At 46.7% G+C, this 15,000-nt stretch overlaps 1 protein-coding gene across 1 annotated transcript in view; it reads right to left on the bottom strand.

Annotated features, from left to right (window-relative positions):
* The window catches only part of LOC135555341 (SH3 and multiple ankyrin repeat domains protein 1-like), a 148,315-nt gene that overhangs the window by 108,989 nt on the left and 24,326 nt on the right, over nt 1–15,000 (bottom strand).

Genomic DNA, 15,000 nt, shown 5'->3' with positions numbered 1-15,000 from the left:
CCTGCAGCAGACAGAGTCAAGGACATGTCAATTTCAATAAGAACATCTGCTATGCAACGTTTCCACAACACCCTCTCTCTAGTCGAAGCAGAGGTCATAGAACTCAGAGAGAACAAGCTTCAAGAGGAGGACACTATCCAGAAACTCAAAGAAGAGATGAAACAGTTCAGGGAGGAGAGCAGAACATCTATTGCTAAATTAGAAAGCAGAATGGACAAGCTGAGTCAGACAAATGATGACCTCAGAGACCATCTGAGCACAACAAGAAAGGAACTAGAACAAAAAGAGAGGTACATTGACACCCTCAACCGGCAGCGAGTCATTGTGTCCTCTGTATCTAGAGAACATGTCCACCAGCTTGGCATAACACAATCAGAACCTGAGACCAGCATGGCCTCCACCACACAGCCTGATGACACTGCACCAGCCTACCAGTCTGCTCCAGCCCAGGTCAACCTACCAGCCTCCCAGTCTGCTCCAGCCCAGGTCAACCTACCAGCCTCCCAGTCTGCTCCAGCCCAGGTCAACTTACCAGCCTCCCAGTCTGCTCCAGCCCAGGTCAACTTACCAGCCTCCCAGTCTGCTCCAGCCCAGGTCAACTTACCAGCCTCCCAGTCTGCTCCAGCCCAGGTCAACTTACCAGCCTCCCAGTCTGCTCCAGCCCAGGTCAACTTACGAGCCTCCCAATCTGCTCCAGCCCAGGTCAACCTACCAGCCTCCCAGTCTGCTCCAGCCCAGGTCAACTTACCAGCCTCCCAGTCTGCTCCAGCCCAGGTCAACTTACCAGCCTCCCAGTCTGCTCCAGCCCAGGTCAACTTACGAGCCTCCCAATCTGCTCCAGCCCAGGTCAACCTACCAGCCTCTCAGTCTGCTCAAGCCCAGGTCAACTTACCAGCCTCTCAGTCTGCTCAAGCCCAGGTCAACCTACCAGCCTCTCAGTCTGCTCAAGCCCAGGTCAACTTACCAGCCTCTCAGTCTGCTCAAGCCCAGGTCAACCTACCAGCCTCTCAGTCTGCTCAAGCCCAGGTCAACTTACCAGCCTCTCAGTCTGCCCCACCTAGAAAATCACCCACAACTGCAATCCTAATTGATTCAAATGGGAAGTTCTTAGTCCAGGAAAGATTATTCCCTAGACACAAGGTGTATAAGTTCTGGTGTCCTACAGCTGAGAGTGCAATGCAGCTACTCAGTCAGACCAAGATTGACACCCCTGACAACATCATCATCCACACTGGCACAAACGACCTTCATGCTAAAGGTGAAAATGTATCTGGGGCAGTGAGAAGAGTGGCAGAACGGGCACAGGCTATGTTCCCTACAACCAATATAGTTGTGTCCACCCTCCTACCAAGAAAAGACTTCCCAGGAAAGTTGATCGACAAAATAAATCAACAGATCACTGTGGACTGTGCCTCACTGCTCAACGTCAGAACGGCTCACCACCCCACTCTGACATGTCAACACATATAATAATGTACATCTTGATCAGGACAGTATCAGAACCTTTGCCAAGGACCTAAAAGATGCAACACTTGGCAGGGACCCACACACCCATCACCCCAGCAACAAAGGTCCCCCGCCCCACCTTCTGAAACAACAGTACCTCAACCATCCCGAGGAGAAAAGAGCCAGACACAGCTTATTACAGCACAGCTATACTAGACCAGGCCCAACACAGCACATATTTACCAGACCAGACCCGCCTCAGGACAGCACGACTAGACCCATCCCATCACAACACAGCTCTACTAGACCTGTCCTATCAACACAGCTCTACTAGACCCAGCCCATCACAACACAGCTCTACTAGACCCAGGTCATCACAACACAGCTCTGACCACTACTCCAGGGTCGGACAAAACACTGACCTTCAGGGAAGTAGACCACATGATGCAGTCCACACCTTGTATCAGTCAGATCATCAGCCTACATATGCTGAGGTAACCTCTGGCAGAAGACCCCTAGAACAATCAGAGATAGGAGAGGTGCACCAACTACTGCAACTAATATGCAGACTACTGAGCTAGACAGTCCCTTTAATTCACACAAGGGCACACACGCGCACACGCGCACACACACACACACACACACACACAGGGTTGCTGTAACGGCGTTCTTCGTTTGTCGCAAGAAAGTCGGACCGAAATGCAGCGTGGTGGTTACTCATGTTTTTAATGAATGAATCGCGGTACATGAAATAACTGATACAAAATACAAAACAACAAAACGGAACGTGAAACCTAATTACAGCCTATCTGGTGAAACTACACAGAGACAGGAACAATCACCCACGAAATACACAGTGAAACCCAGGCTACCTAAATACGGTTCCCCATCAGAGACAACAAGAATCACCTGACTCTGATTGAGAACCGCCTCAGGCAGCCAAACCTAAACTAAACACACCCCTAATCAACCACAATCCCAATGCCTACAAAAAAAAACAATACAACAACACAATAACATAAACCCATGTCACACCCTGGCCTGACCAACTAATTAACTAAAACACAAAATACTAAGACCAAGGCGTGACAGAACCCCCCCCTAAGGTGGGGACTCCCGGACGCACCTCAAAACCATAGGGAGGGTCCGGGTGGGCGTCTGTCCATGGTGGTGGTTCCAGCTCGGGACGTGGACCCCACTCCATAAATGTCATAGTTCCTCCCCTTCGCGTCCTGGGATAATCCACCCTTGCCGCCGACCATGGCCTAATAGTCCTCACCCAGAACCCCACTGAACTGAGGAGTAGCTCGTGACTGAGGAGTAGCTCGTGACTGAGGGGCAGCTCGGGACTGAGGGGCAGCCCAGCACTGAGAGGAAGCCCAGCCAGGCAGTTGAATCCGGCAGATCCTGGCTGGCTGGCAGTTCTGGCAGATCCTGGCTGACTGGCGGATCTGGAAGAGTCTGGTTGACTAGCAGATCTGGAAGAGCCTGGCCGACTGGCGGATCTGGAAGAGTCTGGCTGACTGGCAGATCTGGAAGAGTCTGGCTGACTGGCAGATCCGGAACAGTCTGGCTGACTGGCAGACCTGGAAGAGTCTGGCTGACTGGCAGATCTGGAAGAGTCTGGCTGACTGGCAGATCTGGAAGAGTCTGGCTGACTGGCGGATCCTGGCAGACTGACGGCTCTGGCTGCTCCATGCTGACTGGCAGCTCTGGCTGCTCCATGCTGACATGCTGACTGGCCGCTCTGGCTGCTCCATGCAGATTGACAGCTCTGGCAGACTGACAGCTTGACTTGCAGACTAACAGCTTTGACTGCCGACTACTCCCTGCAGACTGGCAGCTCCTTGGCAGCTCCTTGCAGACTGGCAGCTCCTTGCAGACTGGCAACTCCATGCAGACTGGCAGCTCTGGCTGCCCCAAGCAGACTGACAGCTCTGGCTGCTCCATGCAGACTGACAGCTCTAGCTGCTCCATGCAGACTGGCAGCTCTAGCTGCTCCATGCAGACTGGCAGCTCCTTGCAGACTGGCAGCTCCTTGCAGACTGGCAGCTCCATGCAGACTGGCAGCTCCATGCAGACTGGCAGCTCTGGCTGCTCCAAGCAGACTGACAGCTCTGGCTGCTCCATGCAGACTGGCAGCTCTAGCTGCTCCATGCAGGCAGGAGGCTCCGGCAGCGCTGTAGAGGAGGAAGGCTCTAGAAGCGCTGAACAGGCGGGGGACTCCGAGGAAGGAGAAAGGCTCTGATAGCGCTGAACAGACAGGGAGACTCCAGCGCTGGAGAGGAGAAAGGCTCCGACAGCGCAGGAGAGGAGAAGCGCACTGTAGGCCTGATGCGTGGTGCTGGCACTGGTGGTATTGGGCCGAGGACACGCACAGGAAGCCTGGTGCGGGGAGCTGCTACCGGAGGGCTGGGGTGTGGAGGTGGTACTGGATAGACCGGACCGTGCAGGCGCACTGGAGCTCTTGAGCACCGAGCCTGCCCAACCTTACCCGGTTGAATACTCTCGGTCGCCCTGCCAGTGTGGCGAGGTGGAATAGCCCGCACTGGGCTATGTAGGCGAACCGGAGACACCGAGCGCAAGGCTGGTGCCATGTAAGCCGGCCCAAGGAGACGCACTGGGGACCAGATGCGTAGAGCCGGCTTCATGGCATTTGGCTCGACGCTCAATCTAGCCCGGCCGATACGCGGAGCTGGAATATACCGCACCGGGCTATGCACCCGCACTGGGGACACCTTGCGCACCACTGCATAACACGGTGCCTGCCCGGTCTCTCTAGCCCCCCGGTAAGCACAGGGAGTTTGCGCAGGTCTCCTACCTGGCGTAGCCATACTCCCTGTAAGCCCCCCCCAATAAATTTTTGGGGCTGATTCCCGGGCTTTCCTCTGCGCCGTCGTGATTGCCTCTCCAACTCCATTCTCCTATAGCCCTCTTCGCACTGCTCCAGCGAATCCCAGGCGGGCTCCGGCACTCTCTCTGGGTCGACCGCCCACCTGTCTATTTCCTCCCATGTCGTATACTCCATACTTCTACTGTCCATAACGTCCTCCCTTCGCTGCTCCTGCTGTCGCTGCCTGTTACCACGCCGCTCGGTCCGTGTGTGGTGGGTGATTCTGTAAAGGCGTTCTTCGTTTGTCGCAAGAAAGTCGGACCGAAATGCAGCGTGGTGGTTACTCATGTTTTTAATGAATGAATCGCGGTACATGAAATAACTGATACAAAATACAAAACAACAAAACGGAACGTGAAACCTAATTACAGCCTATCTGGTGAAACTACACAGAGACAGGAACAATCACCCACGAAATACACAGTGAAACCCAGGCTACCTAAATACGGTTCCCCATCAGAGACAACAAGAATCACCTGACTCTGATTGAGAACCGCCTAAGGCAGCCAAACCTAAACTAAACACACCCCTAATCAACCACAATCCCAATGCCTACAAAAAAAAACAATACGACAACACAATAACATAAACCCATGTCACACCCTGGCCTGACCAACTAATTAACTAAAACACAAAATACTAAGACCAAGGCGTGACAGAACCCCCCCTAAGGTGGGGACTCCCGGATGCACCTCAAAACCATAGGGAGGGTCCGGGTGGGCGTCTGTCCATGGTGGCGGTTCCGGCTCGGGACGTGGACCCCACTCCATAAATGTCATAGTTCCTCCCCTTCGCGTCCTGGGATAATCCACCCTTGCCGCCGACCATGGCCTAATAGTCCTCACCCAGAACCCCACTGAACTGAGGAGTAGCTCGTGACTGAGGGGCAGCTCGGGACTGAGGGGCAGCTCGGGACTGAGGGGAAGCTCGGGACTGAAGGGAAGCTCGGGACTGAGGGGCAGCTCGGGACTGAGGGGCAGCCCAGCACTGAGAGGAAGCCCAGCCAGGCAGTTGAATCCGGCAGATCCTGGCTGGCTGGCAGTTCTGGCAGATCCTGGCTGACTGGTGGATCTGGAAGAGTCTGGTTGACTAGCAGATCTGGAAGAGTCTGGTTGACTAGCAGATCTGGAAGAGTCTGGTTGACTAGCAGATCTGGAAGATCCTGGCCGACTGGCAGATCTGGAAGAGTCTGGCTGACTGGCAGATCTGGAAGAGTCTGGCTGACTGGCAGAGCTGAAAGAGTCTGGCTGACTGGCAGATCTGGAAGAGTCTGGCTGACTGGCAGATCTGGAAGAGTCTGGCTGACTGGCAGATCTGGAAGAGTCTGGCTGACTGGCGGATCCTGGCAGACTGACGGCTCTGGCTGCTTCATGCTGACTGACGGCTCTGGCTGCTCCATGCTGACTGGCCGCTCTGGCTGCTCCATGCAGATTGACAGCTCTGGCGGCTTCTTGCAGACTGACAGCTCTGACTGTTCCATGCAGACTAACAGCTTTGGCAGCTCCTTGCCGACTGGCAGCTCCCTGCAGACTGGCAGCTCCTTGCAGACTGGCAGCTCCTTGCAGACTGGCAGCTCCTTGCAGACTGGCAACTCCATGCAGACTGGCAGCTCTGGCTGCTCCAAGCAGACTGACAGCTCTGGCTGCTCCATGCAGACTGACAGCTCTAGCTGCTCCATGCAGACTGGCAGCTCTAGCTGCTCCATGCAGACTGGCAGCTCCTTGCAGACTGGCAGCTCCTTGCAGACTGGCAGCTCCATGCAGACTGGCAGCTCCATGCAGACTGGCAGCTCTGGCTGCTCCAAGCAGACTGACAGCTCTGGCTGCTCCATGCAGACTGGCAGCTCTAGCTGCTCCATGCAGGCAGGAGGCTCCGGCAGCGCTGTAGAGGAGGAAGGCTCTAGAAGCGCTGAACAGGCGGGAGACTCCGGTAGCACAGGAGAGGAGAAAGGCTCTGATAGCGCTGAACAGACAGGAGACTCCAGCAGCGCTGTAGAGGAGGAAGGCTCCGACAGCGCAGGAGAGGAGAAGCGCACTGTAGGCCTGATGCGTGGTGCTGGCACTGGTGGTATTGGGCCGAGGACACGCACAGGAAGCCTGGTGCGGGGAGCTGCTACCGGAGGGCTGGGGTGTGGAGGTGGTACTGGATAGGCCGGACCGTGCAGGCGCACTGGAGCTCTTGAGCACCGAGCCTGCCCAACCTTACCCGGTTGAATACTCTCGGTCGCCCTGCCAGTGTGGCGAGGTGGAATAGCCCGCACTGGGCTATGTAGGCGAACCGGAGACACCGAGCGCAAGGCTGGTGCCATGTAAGCCGGCCCAAGGAGACGCACTGGGGACCAGATGCGTAGAGCCGGCTTCATGGCATTTGGCTCGACGCTCAATCTAGCCCGGCCGATACGCGGAGCTGGAATATACCGCACCGGGCTATGCACCCGCACTGGGGACACCTTGCGCACCACTGCATAACACGGTGCCTGCCCGGTCTCTCTAGCCCCCCGGTAAGCACAGGGAGTTTGCGCAGGTCTCCTACCTGGCGTAGCCATACTCCCTGTAAGCCCCCCCCAATAAATTTTTGGGGCTGATTCCCGGGCTTTCCTCTGCGCCGTCGTGATTGCCTCTCCAACTCCATTCTCCTATAGCCCTCTTCGCACTGCTCCAGCGAATCCCAGGCGGGCTCCGGCACTCTCTCTGGGTCGACCGCCCACCTGTCTATTTCCTCCCACGTCGTATACTCCATACTTCTACTGTCCATAACGTCCTCCCTTCGCTGCTCCTGCTGTCGCTGCCTGTTACCACGCCGCTCAGTCCGTGTGTGGTGGGTGATTCTGTAAAGGCGTTCTTTGTTTGTCGCAAGAAAGTCGGACCGAAATGCAGCGTGGTGGTTACTCATGTTTTTAATGAATGAATCGCGGTACATGAAATAACTGATGCAAAATACAAAACAACAAAACGGAACGTGAAACCTAATTACAGCCTATCTGGTGAAACTACACAGAGACAGGAACAATCACCCACGAAATACACAGTGAAACCCAGGCTACCTAAATACGGTTCCCCATCAGAGACAACAAGAATCACCTGACTCTGATTGAGAAACGCCTAAGGCAGCCAAACCTAAACTAAACACACCCCTAATCAACCACAATCCCAATGCCTACAAAAAAAAACAATACAACAACACAATAACATAAACCCATGTCACACCCTGGCCTGACCAACTAATTAACTAAACACAAAATACTAAGACCAAGGCGTGACAGTTGCAGATTGCATTGTACTTATTTTATGTGCAGTCTTATTCCATTCTTATTAATTTGTTTACAACTATTCTTAATTTTATTGACACCGGTATTATAATAATAATTCTGTGTGATGGTGTGTGTGTGTGTGTGTGTGTGTGTGTGTGTGTGTGTGTGTGTGTGTGTGTGTGTGTGTGTGTGTGTGTGTGTGTGTGTGTGTGTGTGTGTGTGTGTGTGTGTGTGTGTGTGTGTATACGGTGCTGAATAATTTTTCAGTTTTTGATTTGTTAAAAAAGTTTGAAATATCCAATAAATGTCGTTCCACTTCATGATTGTGTCCCACTTGTTGTTGATTCTTCACAAAAAAATACAGTTTTATATCTTTATGTTTGAAGCCTGAAATGTGGCAAAAGGTCGCAAAGTTCAAGGGGGGCGAATACTTTCGTATGTATATTATATGTTTGAGTGTATATATGTATGTGTATATGTACGTACGTATGTATGTATGTATGTATGTATGTATGTATGTATGTATGTATGTATGTATGTATGTATGTATGCAGGTATGTATGTATGTATGTGTGGGGGCGGCAGGGTAGCCTAGTGGTTAGAGTGTTGGACTAGTAACCGGAAGGTTGCAAGTTCAAACCCCCGAGCTGACAAGGTACAAATCTATTGTTCTGCCCCTGAACAGGCAGTTAACCCACTGTTCCCAGGCTGTCATTGAAAATTCTTAACTGACTTGCCTGGTTAAATAAAGGTAAAAAAAAAAAAATGTATGTATGTATATATGTATTTTATTTTTATCGATGTACTTTACTCAAACCAGTGAATATCACTTATTATAAATGAGATCATTAATTATCAGCTCTTGGAATATACAGGGCCTACACTCTTCACATTTTGGTTATAAAACAACAAATCCAGAATTGATTAAAAACATCAAGGGACAGGACATCATAATCCTACTGGAAACATGGTGTCGTGGAGACATAGATACTCAGTGTCCCTCAGGCTATAGAGAAAGTTTATTACCGTCAATCAAACATAAACATGTTAAACGGGGCCAAGACTCAGGTGGAATCATCATTTGGCATAAGCGGGACTTAGCGCTGGATGAAATGAAAAAAGGTACCACTCACATTTGGCTAAAACTTAACAAAGGTACAGTCTATTGTGACAATGATGTATACATATGTACATATGTGCTGCTTATGCTCCTCCTTCAGATTCATCATATTATGATGATCAGTTTTTTGACAATCTCCAGACAGAAATCATTACATTTCAGGCACAGGGTAAAGTGCTTCTTTGTGGAGATTTCAATGCAAGAACAGGTTCTGAGCCTGACTACAATGATGCAGGAGGTAACCACCACATATTTGGACACCCCTCCTTATACAGTAGCTCTATTATAAATAATAGAAACAGTCCTGACCAAATACTGAACAAAAATGGAAAGGAGTTAGTACATCTCTGTCGAGCCTTAGGCCTGTACATGCTTAATGGTAGAATCAGAGGGGACTCGTTAGGTCAGTTTACTTACTGCTCAGCTCTTGGGACAAGTGTTGTCGATTATGCCATCACTGACATTGACCCCTCTTCCATTAGTGCATTCACTGTCAGACCACAGACACCCTTGTCAGATCACAGTCAGATCAACGTGTTTCTGAAGAAATTAACCGGCAATATTCATTAAAAAAAACAGCCCAATAAACTCTACAACATAAACCAATCGTACAGATGGGCTCCAAACAGTGCAGAGAGATTCATTGAAACATTGAACTCAAATGAAATGATGAACTCTATACAGTTTTTCAATAACTCACGGTACCAAAACAATAAAGATGGTGTCAAGTCAGCTACTCAAAACATCAACTGCATATAAACCAAACATCAACTGCATATAAACCAAAGAAATGCAACATCAGAAGCAAAAATCAAAATGTTTCTGACAAATGGTTTGATAATGAATGTAAAATAATTAGAAAACACCTGAGACAAATGTTAAACAAAAAACATAAGCAGCAAAACAACCCAGAGCTACGATATGAATACTTTGAAACTCTGAAACAGTATAAACAAACACTGAAATGCAAGAAATTGAATTATACCAACAGGACACTTGATGAAATTGAAAACGCAATTGACCAAAATCAGTTCTGGGACATGTGGAACAATTTAAGCACAACAAAGCCACAAGAATTAGCAATACAAGATGTAGGAATTTGGAAAACTTATTTTGATAATCTATACAAAAACATCCCACAAAAAGACTTGCAACAGAACCAATTAGAAATTAAAGAAAAATTTAACATCCTTGAATCAGTCATTAAAAACAACCAAAATCCATTAGATTACCCAATAACCCAATAAGAACTAAATGAAAAGCTAAAATCTATTAAATCAAAGAAGGCTTGTGGTCTAGACAACATCAGAAATGAAATGCTGAAAAACAGCACACCTGAGTTGCAAAATGCTGTGCTTAAATTGTTCAACATGGTTTTAACTTCTGGCTGCTTCCCTGATGTCTGGAACCAGGGGCTCATCTCCCCTATCCACAAAAGTGGAGACAAATCAGACCCCAATAATTACAGGGGAATTTGCGTAAACAGTAACTTGGGAAAGATTTTCTGTAGCATTTTGAATTCAAGAATTCAAACCTTTCTTCAAGAAACAAATGTAATAAGTAAATGTCAAATTGGCTTTCTCCCTAACCATCGCACTACTGACCATATATACACCTTACACACACTAATTAATAAACACGTCCACCAAAAAAAGAGGGCAAAATCTTTGCTTGCTTTATTGACTTTAAAAAAGCATTTGATTCGATTTGGCACGAAGGGCTATTCTACAAAATTCTACAAAGTGGGCTTGGTGGTAAGGTATATGACTTAATAAAATGTATGTACACAGAAAACAAGTGTGCAATAAAAATCAAAAACCAAAGAACATAATTTTTTTCACAATGTCGAGGTGTGAGACAAGGCTGCAGTTTGAGTCCAAATCTTTTCAATATTTATATCAATGAATTAGCAGACATGTTGGACCAATCTCCAGCCCCAGGACTCACACTATTTGACACAGAGGTGAAATACCTGCTATATGCTGATGACTTGGTACTTCTATCACCAACCAAAGAAGGTCTTCAACAGAAAATTAATATTCTGGAGCAATATTGCCATAATTGGGCCCTGGCAGTAAATTTCCAAAAAACTAAAATCATAATTTTCCAACAAAAAAAAACAGATGTCAGAAACACAAATATAAATTCACCCTGAACAACACCTTAATTGAACACACAAAAAATTACACCTATCTTGGTCTGACCATATCTGCATCGGGAAACTTTAATATGGCAGTGAATGCACTCAAAGAAAAAGCCCGCAGAGCAATGTATGCAATAAAAATGAAATTATTCAAAATCAACATCCCAATTAGAATTTGGACTAAAATATTTGACAGTGTAATCCTACCAATAGCTCTTTATGGAAGTGAGGTTTGGGGGCCACTCAATAAACTGGACTTTAAAATGTGGGACAAACATCCAATTGAAGCCCTACATGCAGAATTCTGTCGGAAAATCCTACAAGTCCAGAGAAATACACCAACTAATGCATGTAGGGCAGAATTGGGCCGTTTTCCAGTAATAATGAAAATACAGAAAAGATCATTAAAATTTTGGCTACATCTGAATTCAAGTCCAAATTCAAGTCTGCAATTTAAATCACTTCAAACCCAAGAGCTGAGCCCAGAAACGAGCCCTCTCAGTCAGCTGGTGTTGGACCTCACCAACCAAGCTGACACCAGCACTGTTTCAAAAGAAAGAATTCCAATAAGCAAAATCATGAACCAATCAAAGGAATCATATTTACAACATTGGAAAAATTAAACAAAATCCCAAAGCCGACTAAATTGCTATCTGACCCTAAACAGAGAATATGAATTGGCTGATTATCTCTACTCTGTCAGAGATACGAAGCAGAGACAGATCCTTACCAAGTACAGGCTGAGTGACCACCGATTGGCAAAAGAAACCGGCAGACATAAAAAGACATGGCTACCCAAAGAGGAGCGTGTATGTGGTCACTGCATAACAGGGGAGGTAGAGACAGAGATGCACTTTCTCCTTTACTGTGATAAATATTCCTCACAAAGAGATTCATTATTCACAGAAATTACTAAACATATTCCAAATTTTTACAAATTGAACCCAGAGAAAAAACTAAGAATAATCATGGGCGAAGGAGCAATGGCTCCTCTTGCAGCCAAATATGTATTTTCCTGCCATAGCCTGAGGGACACTGAATAATAACATCTGCATAGTAAGCAGTAACTTACTTGTTATTTCTATTATTGTTATTACTGTAATTATTATTATTTTTGTATTTAATTTTGTATTATTATTTACTACACTTTTATATTTTATATTTGCTATCATTTATAATTTTGTTACAATGTATATTGTATACATTGTTGCTTTGGCAATATTGACACATTGTTTTTCATGCCAATAAAGCAGCTTGAATTTGAGAGAGAGAGAGAGAGAGAGAGAGAGAGAGAGAGAGAGAGAGAGAGAGAGAGAGGGAGAGACAGAGGGAGAGACAGAGGGAGAGAGAGAGAGAGAGAGAGAGCGAGAGAGAGAGAGAGAGAGGGGGAGAGAGAGAGAGAGAGAGAGAGAGAGAGAGAGAGAGAGAGAGAGAGAGAGAGAGAGAGAAGCTCCAGGGTTGGGGGTAAAGAAATACAGAGGATTAGTTTCAATAGAGAGCTGAGGATTTGGAACAAGGAGACAAGGATTTGTGAGCCAGGAGAGAGAGAGATCATAGTAGAAAGTCAGATAGAGAGAGGAAAGGAACACAGCAGATCTGATTAGAGAGATGGAGAGGGGAACAAGGCAGAGGAGGGAGGACAGAGAGGATGGGAGAGACAGAGAGGAACAGGGAGATATTGGGGAGGAGAGAGGGCTGAGAGAAAAATACTGAGAAAGGAAGCTGAGACAGACTGTTGAAGTGGAAAACTGGAAAAGAAGCTGAGACAGACTGTTGAAGTGGAAAGGAGCAGGAGGTGGACTGGGGTGAGAGGGAAAACTAAAAGGGTTGAGGGAGGCGGACACCAAAGGAGAAAAGTGAGCGGTTAAGTGGAGAAATGCAAGGAGAATATGTTCATTTAGTTTGAAGAGAGAAGTCATGATGAGTCACACATAATAGGCCTTAATGAATGTGCCCTGTAGAGATGGAACAGAGAGATACATAGATTAGATATTTCCTATAAGCGACAGAGATCTCTCCCACTGCGTATCTCCTCTCAATAAAGACTTCTCCTTCAGCACTCTCCTTGGAAAGCTGCAATTTAGTCACGTCATGCCTTTGACAGTACTCCAGGGAGACAGAGTCAGACTGACTGGACTTCCTGCTGATCAGTGGGGTTGATTGTCTCTCTCTATCCTCACCCACAGTCCATCTCCTGCTGAGAGGTAGTGTCCGTGAGATAAGTCAGATTCTGTGTGGTCCTTAGTGGTTCAAAGTTATTCTGTGAGCCAGGATCATAACATGGGTCACACTTCCGTTAACAGATTAGATTGATATAGTGCTTACAAGTGGTCAAAGTTCTTTACATCCACAGCCAATGTGGATCCAAAGCCATGTCATCTGGTCTGTAATGTTCCACCATCATTGTCTGTGGTGTCATTTACCCTCCCCAATCAATCTCGCTTACTACACATCTCTCTCTCTCTCAATTCAATTCAATTCAATTCAATTCAAGGGCTTTATTGGCATGGGAAACATGTGTTAACATTGCCAAAGCAAGTAAGGTAGATAATATATAAAGTGAATATATAAAGTGAAATAAACAATAAAAATTAACAGTAAACATCACACATACAGAAGTTTCAAAACAATAAAGACATTACAAATGTCATATTATATATATATATATATATATATATATATATATATATATATATATATATATATATATATATATATATATATATATATATATATATATATATATATATATATACAGTGTTTTAACAATGTACAAATGGTAAAGGACACAAGATAAAATAAATAAGCATAGATATGGGTTGTATTTACAATGGTGTGTGTTCTTCACTGGTTGCCCTTTTCTCGTGGCAACAGGTCACAAATCTTGCTGCTCTGATGGCACACTGTGGAATTTCACCCAGTAGATATGGGAGTTTTTCAAAATTGGATTTGTTTTCGAATTCTTTGTGGATCTGTGTAATCTGAGGGAAATATGTCTCTCTAATATGGTCATACATTGGGCAGGAGGTTAGGAAGTGCAGCTCAGTTTCCACCTCATTTTGTGGGCAGTGAGCACTTAGCCTGTCTTCTCTTGAGAGCCATCTCTGCCTACAGCAGCCTTTCTCAATAGCAAGGCTATGCTCGCTGAGTCTGTACATAGTCAAAGCTTTCCTTAATTTTGGGTCAGTCACAGTGGTCAGGTATTCTGCCGCTGTGTACTCTCTGTGTAGGGCCAAATAGCATTCTAGTTTGCTCTGTTTTTTTGTTAATTCTTTCCAATGTGTCAAGTAATTATCTTTTTGTTTTCTCATGATTTGGTTGGGTCTAATTGTGCTGCTGTCCTGGGGCTCTGTAGGGTGTGTTTGTGTTTGTGAACAGAGCCCCAGGACCAGCTTGCTTTGGGGACTCTTCTCCAGGTTCATCTCTCTGTAGGTGATGGCTTTGTTGTGGAAGGTTTGGGAATCGCTTCCTTTTAGGTGGTTATAGAATTTAACAGCTCTTTTCTGGATTCTGATAATTAGTGGGTATCGGCCTAATTCTGCTCTGCATGCATTATTTGGTGTCCTACGTTGTACACGGAGGATATTTTTGCAGAATTCTGCGTGCAGAGTCTCAATTTGGTGTTTGTCCCATTTTGTGAAGTCTTGGTTGGTGAGCGGACCCCAGACCTCACAACCATAAAGGGCATTGGGCTCTATGACTGATTCAAGTTTTTTTAGCCAAATCCTAATTGGTATGTTGAAATGTATGTTCCTTTTGATGGCATAGAATGCCCTTCTTGCCTTGTCTCTCAGATCGTTCACAGCTTTGTGAAAGTTACCTGTGGCGCTGATGTTTAGGCCAAGGTATGTATAGTTTTTTGTGTGCTCTAGGGCAACAGTGTCTCGATGGAATTTCTATTTGTGGTCCTGGTGACTGGACCATTTTTGGAACACCATTATTTTGGTCTTACTGAGATTTACTGTCAAGGCCCAGGTCTGACAGAATCTGTGCATAAGATCTAGGTGCTGCTGTAGGCCCTCCTTGGTTGGTGACAGAAGCACCAGATCATCAGCAAACAGCAGACATTTGACTTCGGATTCTAGTAGGGTGAGGCCGGGTGCTGCAGACTTTTCTAGTGCCCGCGCCAATTCGTTGATATATATGTT

Source organism: Oncorhynchus masou, chromosome 15 (assembly GCF_036934945.1).
Source record: "Oncorhynchus masou masou isolate Uvic2021 chromosome 15, UVic_Omas_1.1, whole genome shotgun sequence".
Classification (NCBI taxonomy): domain Eukaryota; kingdom Metazoa; phylum Chordata; class Actinopteri; order Salmoniformes; family Salmonidae; genus Oncorhynchus; species Oncorhynchus masou.
Note: the sequence above shows the minus strand (reverse complement) of the source record. Positions and strands in the feature narration are given on the sequence as shown.